This window comes from Barbatula barbatula (assembly GCF_947034865.1).
Source record: "Barbatula barbatula genome assembly, chromosome: 22".
NCBI lineage: Eukaryota > Metazoa > Chordata > Actinopteri > Cypriniformes > Nemacheilidae > Barbatula > Barbatula barbatula.
In genome coordinates this window covers 17178395-17185891 of record NC_136785.1, presented here as the reverse complement: position 1 = coordinate 17185891, position 7497 = coordinate 17178395, and the positions used below count along the sequence as shown (strand labels likewise).

At 45.6% G+C, this 7497-nt stretch overlaps 1 long non-coding RNA gene across 1 annotated transcript; it reads left to right on the top strand.

Annotated features, from left to right (window-relative positions):
- The first annotated feature begins 3421 nt into the window (after window positions 1-3421).
- Window positions 3422-3876, top strand: LOC306911815. The gene is made up of 3 exons (XR_013788274.1): window positions 3422-3512; window positions 3589-3698; window positions 3774-3876. It is a non-coding gene; the product is annotated as an uncharacterized lncRNA (long non-coding RNA).
- Window positions 3877-7497: the final 3621 nt, after the last annotated feature.

The following is a 7497-nucleotide window of genomic DNA, read 5'->3' as shown; positions in this document are numbered from 1 at the left end:
AGTGTGAAAGGAGAATATTGAACAACCGCTTATTTCAAAGATCAACAATGATCTTTGAAAACGTTTTTAAGTGCTTGTTTTTTTAAGTGAGCAACGTCTTGGAGATCCTGGTATTAATCCCAGGACCTCAGACATGCTAAAGCGAAGACTGCGGCTCTTTCTTCTCAGGCTAGAGCAACTTCCTAGGCAATCATTGCTCGTTATGTCAAGGCAAGACGTTTTCTGTTAGAGGGCCTAAACAACCCATTTTAGTCGCCGTAAGGCTTACCTCGTGAAACCGGTCCCCGGGGAAAAATTGTAAGTGAGTTAAGTTCCGCAATGCAGCTAGACAATAAACTACTTGGAGATGCTGGGGATTGAACACAGGACCTCATACATGCAAAGCATGCGCTCTACCACTGAGCTACATCCCCACGTACTTGGTGTTGACAGAGTGTACTTAACATGGATTTTATGCTCACTGTAGACGTATTGTACAACGAGTGTTCTCTTGTGTTTAAGCAGTGCTCCTTACTGCAGCCCCTGCTATATTTGCGTTTTTATGCATGCGGTGAGTTGTCGATATTGGTGGCTCGTTGATCTAGGGGTATGATTCTCGCTTCGGGTGCGAGAGGTCCCGAAGAGCGACAACTGACTTTGGGTCAGTTCAAGAATATTGAACGACCGCTTATTTCAAAGATCAACAATGATCTTTGAAAACGTTTTTAAGTGCTTGTTATTTTAAGTGAGCATCGTCTTGGAGATCCTGGTATTAATCCAAGGACCTCAGACATGCTAAAGGGAAGACAGTGGCTCTTTCTACGCAGGCTAGAGCAACTTCCTAGGCAATCATTGCTCGTTATGTCAAGGCAAGACGTTTTCTGTTAGAGGGCCTAAACAACCCATTTTAGTCGCCGTAAGGCTTACCTCGTGAAACCGGTCCCCGGGGAAAAATTGTAAGTGAGTTAAGTTCCGCAATGCAGCTAGACAATAAACTACTTGGAGATGCTGGGGATTGAACACAGGACCTCATACATGCAAAGCATGCGCTCTACCACTGAGCTACATCCCCACGTACTTGGTGTTGACAGAGTGTACTTAACATGGATTTTATGCTCACTGTAGACGTATTGTACAACGAGTGTTCTCTTGTGTTTAAGCAGTGCTCCTTACTGCAGCCCCTGCTATATTTGCGTTTTTATGCATGCGGTGAGTTGTCGATGCTGGTGGCTCGTTGATCTAGGGGTATGATTCTCGCTTCGGGTGCGAGAGGTCCCGAAGAGCGACAACTGACTTTGGGTCAGTTCAAGAATATTGAACGACCGCTTATTTCAAAGATCAACAATGATCTTTGAAAACGTTTTTAAGTGCTTGTTATTTTAAGTGAGCATCGTCTTGGAGATCCTGGTATTAATCCAAGGACCTCAGACATGCTAAAGGGAAGACAGTGGCTCTTTCTACGCAGGCTAGAGCAACTTCCTAGGCAATCATTGCTCGTTATGTCAAGGCAAGAAGTTTTCTGTTAGAGGGCCTAAACAACCCATTTTAGTCGCCGTAAGGCTTACTTCGTGAAACCGGTCCCCAGAGAAGTATTGTAAGAGAGTTAAGTTCCACAATTCAGCTGGACAATAAACCACTTGGAGATGCTGGGGATTGAACCCAGGACCTCATACATGCGAAGCATGCGCTCTACCACTGAGCTACATCCCCACGTACTTGGTGTTGACAGAGTGTACTTAACATTGATTTTATACTCACTGTAGACGTATTGTACAACGAGTGTTCTCTTGTGTTTAAGCAGTGCTCCTTACTGCAGCCCCAGCTATATTTGCCTTTTTTATGCATGCGGTGAGTTGTCGATGCTGGTGGCTCGTTGGTCTAGGGGTATGATTCTCGCTTCGGGTGCGAGAGGTCCTGAAGAGCGACAACTGACTTTGGGTGTAAAGTCTTTCTTCGCTTTCTTGGCCCGGAAAGTAATTAAAGAGCAAAACATAATGGAAATGTTGCCCGATAGGTCGGAGGAAGCTGGTTTCAATCTTAGTATTTCAGTCTGAAACTAGGCTTTGCCTGTGAAAGTGTGAAAGGAGAATATTGAACAACCGCTTATTTCAAAGATCAACAATGATCTTTGAAAACGTTTTTAAGTGCTTGTTTTTTTAAGTGAGCAACGTCTTGGAGATCCTGGTATTAATCCCAGGACCTCAGACATGCTAAAGCGAAGACTGCGGCTCTTTCTTCTCAGGCTAGAGCAACTTCCTAGGCAATCATTGCTCGTTATGTCAAGGCAAGACGTTTTCTGTTAGAGGGCCTAAACAACCCATTTTAGTCGCCGTAAGGCTTACCTCGTGAAACCGGTCCCCGGGGAAAAATTGTAAGTGAGTTAAGTTCCGCAATGCAGCTAGACAATAAACTACTTGGAGATGCTGGGGATTGAACACAGGACCTGATACATGCAAAGCATGCGCTCTACCACTGAGCTACATCCCCACATACTTGGTGTTGACAGAGTGTACTTAACATGGATTTAATATTGAACAAACGCTTATTTCAAAGATCAACAATGATCTTTGAAAAGGTTTTTAAGTGCTTGTTTTTTTAAGTGAGCAACGTCTTGGAGATCCTGGTATTAATCCCAGGACCTCAGACATGCTGAAGGGAAGACAGTGGCTCTTTCTACTCAGGCTAGAGCAACTTCCTAGGCAATCATTGCTCGTTATGTCAAGGCAAGACGTTTTCTGTTAGAGGGCCTAAACAACCCATTTTAGTCGCCGTAAGGCTTACTTCGTGAAACCGGTCCCCAGAGAAGTATTGTAAGAGAGTTAAGTTCCACAATTCAGCTGGACAATAAACCACTTGGAGATGCTGGGGATTGAACCCAGGACCTCATACATGCGAAGCATGCGCTCTACCACTGAGCTACATCCCCACGTACTTGGTGTTGACAGAGTGTACTTAACATTGATTTTATACTCACTGTAGACGTATTGTACAACGAGTGTTCTCTTGTGTTTAAGCAGTGCTCCTTACTGCAGCCCCAGCTATATTTGCCTTTTTTATGCATGCGGTGAGTTGTCGATGCTGGTGGCTCGTTGGTCTAGGGGTATGATTCTCGCTTCGGGTGCGAGAGGTCCCGAAGAGCGACAACTGACTTTGGGTGTAAAGTCTTTCTTCGCTTTCTTGGCCCGGAAAGAAATTAAAGAGCAAAACATAATGGAAATGTTGCCCGATAGGTCGGAGGAAGCTGGTTTCAATCTTAGTATTTCAGTCTGAAACTAGGCTTTGCCTGTGAAAGTGTGAAAGGAGAATATTGAAGAACCGCTTATTTCAAAGATCAACAATGTGTAGCGGGTACGACCGAAGGCGTTAACCAAGAGAAGGGGCGTGGCTGGAGGGATAAAGGCAGCCGGTAGGAAGGAGTTGTGAGTGTGTCTGTTGCTGGCCGGCAAGAATAGCGGGTGACACACCGACTCTCAGGTGGATGTTGTTGCGTGGTAGACGGGTCTTGTGCAACACTCAAGTGGAACTTCGAAAAGGTAACCCGTCTGATTATGGTGGTGTATAGGATGGTGGTTTTAATAGGATAAAGTTTTAACGTGTTGTATATTGTAGTTTGGTGACGTCGGAAGTAGGTGGATGTGCATGCCGGAATCGTGGAAGTGTTTGTGCGAGACCGTGTGCGAGGGCGCACATGGGCGGGGCTCATTGGACTAGTTATACGGGTATGGAGGGTTGTATGATTAGGGAATGTGGAACAAGGTTTTAATATAATAAAGTGGTTTGTTTTTCCTTTGCAGTGTGGCAACAGCTATTTGGACTCAGTGTGGCCTAATCGTTGCTCTTGTTATTCCTTTATTTTTGGGGTTGTTTTTCAGTTTTGATGTATGATGATGTTTCCTCTAGTCCAGGGTATTTCGGCCTAGTATGGTGGCCCAGGCGGACTAGTTATTTCTTTGTTTGTTTGTTTGTTCTTTTGTTTCCTGTCAAACTCCTCTCACTGTGTGAGTACCACAGGGATGGACGGTAAGGTGCTGTAGGCAGAGATGAGCCATCTATTAACCGTATGCAGAGTGTTTCACTATGGTGTTCCTTTGAAGTTATTTTATGATTTGTTTGTATCTCTTTTCTTCAATTTGGTTTGCTGTGCTGTGGATGTATGTGAACGCTCATCTCTGCTGAGGTAATTTGGGGACCATCCTTGTGTGTAGCCTTTGTGTGAGTGCCACCAATAAACTCTGGCAACTTTTACCTGAACCGGTTGGGTGTGCGAGTATGCATTGTAACATTTTGGCGTAGTCGGCTTTTCTTTATTGGTGGCATAAAGATAATTTTGGTGGGAGTAATTGTTTTTTATTTTTTTTTGGGGGGGTTAACAAGAGCAACCTTAGGCTGTGGTGGACGGCGGAGATTGTGGAAGGATTCGGATTACATCGTTGGAAAAGAGTGCAAGTGGCTCTATGGATTCCGAGCAGCAAAGACGGGAGGTGGATTCACCAGCCTCTCCAGGGTCTTCAAGTGGAAATATGGCCAATGCTGACTCAGCTGTAATGGACAGAGGGCAACAAGTGTTGTTTATTCAACAGGCTGAGAAGGTACCAAAATTCTCAGGAGTTTTGAATGGGACTGATGCTCTTACTGTAGAAGAATGGATTGAACTAGTTGAAATGCATGTTCATACTAAAGCTACAGCTAAAGAGAAAGCATTGTGGGTGTATAATCATTTAGAGGGTGCCGCTCGATTAGAAGTTAAATATCTCCCAAAGGCAGAAAAGGAATGTGTAGAAAGTATATTTAGAGTGCTAAGAGAAGTTTATGGGTGTTCACACTCTCATATTTCCCTGCAACGTCGATTCTTTAATCGTAAACAACGGGAGGGGGAATCTTTGTTAGATTATTCCCATGTTTTGATGACTTTAATGGATCAAATTGTGAAATCAAACGAACTGGCCGAGGCTAAAGCTCAAAAAGATCTTCGTGACCAATTTTGTGATGGGGTGAGAGACCAAACATTGGGTGTGAGACTAAGAGATCAAGTACGGGCAAATCCGAATTGGACGATTCGTGAAGTACGCAGGGAAGCTGTTCAATGGATAGCACAATGTGAGGGACAGTATTTTAAACAAAAGCCAAAGGATACCCCATATTTTTCTGATGAGGCTCAGGTCACAGGGTTCAATGAGCAGAAACCTGTAAATCAATCTGAGTATGCAGAACTTAGAGCTCTAATTGAGGCACAGCAGAGTCAGTTGGATTCCCTGGTAAAGGCACTAAACCCATTAAAAATGAGTGTAAATGCTCCCTCCCCTGCTCCTCCCTCTAGAAATAGAAGGAGGGTGGAGAGCGAATTGAGATGTTTTCGGTGTGATCAGTTGGGTCACATGGCACGTTATTGTTCTGCTCCTCCACAGCTTAGGGTAATACAAGCAGGAAAGGAAAATGTGACTCAACAGGGAAACTAGAACCCGCCAGTGTGCAGAGCCACACGCTGGTAGGGAAAGCACCAGGCTCTGTTTGTGAGACCACGCGAATACTTGTAAGCCATTGCCCTGTAGTAGAGGTGATGTTTGGGGATAGGATAATTCCTTCTTTGTTGGATACGGGGTCAATGGTTACAACTATAACCGAGGGTTGCTATAATGAGTGGTTTTCTCAATTTCCGCTGAAGAATTGCTCGTGGTTAGACCTGAGGGCGGGTAATGGGTTAGAGTTACCTTATCTGGGCTATCTGGAATTAGATGTCACGATTTTGGGGAATTACATGCCAGCTATGGGCGTACTTGTAGTGAAAGATCCCAAAGACCCCCAGATGCGTTTTAAGAAGCTAGGAACACCGGGGGTGCTAGGAATGAACATTATCAAGGGATTTTATCAGGAGTTGTTTCAGCAACATGGCACTAGCCTCTTTGACATTCCAGTAGTGCAAGAGTTGGACTCGGGATGGAGAAGAGCTTTGAGGCATTGCCAGGTTGAGGAAACAATCCTGAACTCACCCGAAGCCTATAGGGTTAAAGTGCGGGGAGGGGGCTCGGTGCATGTGGAGGCGGGGGCATTAACATTTGTCCCCGTCACATGCCCTAAGGTCCCGTCGCAGGGGCATGTTGATTTTTTGGTGGAGCCGTCGGATTTTGAAGAGGGCGGGTTGCCAGAGGGGTTACTGGTATCGCCAGCACTTATCCCTTCAGACAATGGAGTGGCATATATACCTGTGACTAATGTGGGCAATTCAGACGCGTGGTTAAGTCCGCGGAGGGTGGTGGCACGGGTGCGTATAGCCAATGTAGTGGGCGAACAGTCATCACAAAATGAGTCTGTAATTCCATCTAGCGACAGGGGGAACACTACAGTGGCGATTTCTCAGCAAGCTGAAGTGTTGGAGGGAGGGTGGAATCTTCCTTCCTTTGATGGGTTGAATGAGTGTGAACAGTTGAGGGCTAGGGCCCTGCTGACTAAGTACCGTACAGTGTTCGCAAAGAACGACTTTGATGTTGGTTGCACTAACCTAATAGCACACGAAATTCCCCTTTTAGACGAGACTCCGGTTCGCCAACCCTATCGGCGGATTCACCCCTCACAGTATGAGGTGGTGAGAGCTCATATTAAGCAGCTGCTGGATAGTCAAATCATCAGGGAGAGTAGTAGCCCTTATTCATCTCCAATTGTGTTAGTGCAAAAGAAGGATGGAGGTTTGAGAATGTGTGTGGATTATAGACAGTTAAATGCCAAGACAAGGAAGGATGCTTTTCCATTGCCACGGATCGAGGAGTCTTTGGATGGGCTCACTGGGGCAAAATGGTTCTCTACGCTGGACTTAGCCAGTGGTTATAGTCAGGTGGAGGTGGCAGAGAAAGACCGGGCTAAGACTGCTTTCTGCACCCCGTTTGGACTATTTGAATTTAATAGAATGCCATTTGGGCTATGTAATGCGCCTGGTACTTTCCAGCGCCTTATGGAGCGTATGTTTGGAGACTGTCGGTACCAATCAGTGTTGTTATACCTGGATGATCTAATTGTGTTTTCATCTTCGGTGCACCAGCACTTGGGGAGGCTGGAAGAAGTGTTTTGTAGGTTGCAGAGACAGGGCTTGAAGGCAAAATTGTCTAAGTGTAATTTTTTTCAGACACAGGTGAAGTACCTTGGCCATGTCGTCTCGACGGAGGGGGTGGCGACAGACCCTGATAAGGTTGCAGCGGTGAGGGAATGGAAAACTCCTAGTGACTTGGCAGAGCTACGTTCTTTTCTTGGTTTTGCCAGTTACTACCGCAGATTTATTGCAGGGTTTGCAAAGATGGCAGCACCGTTACATCAAGTAGTAGCGCAGTTAAGTGTGACAAGGAAGCGGGGTAAAACCCAGAGGAAGCCTATTGCCTCATGTTGGAGTACAGCGTGTGATACATCTTTTGATCAGCTGAAACAAGCTTTGATTTCCGCTCCGGTTTTAGCCTACGCAGATTTCCAGAAGCCATTCGTGTTAGAGGTGGATGCCAGTCACTCGGGGTTAGGGGCAGTATTATCGCAGGAACA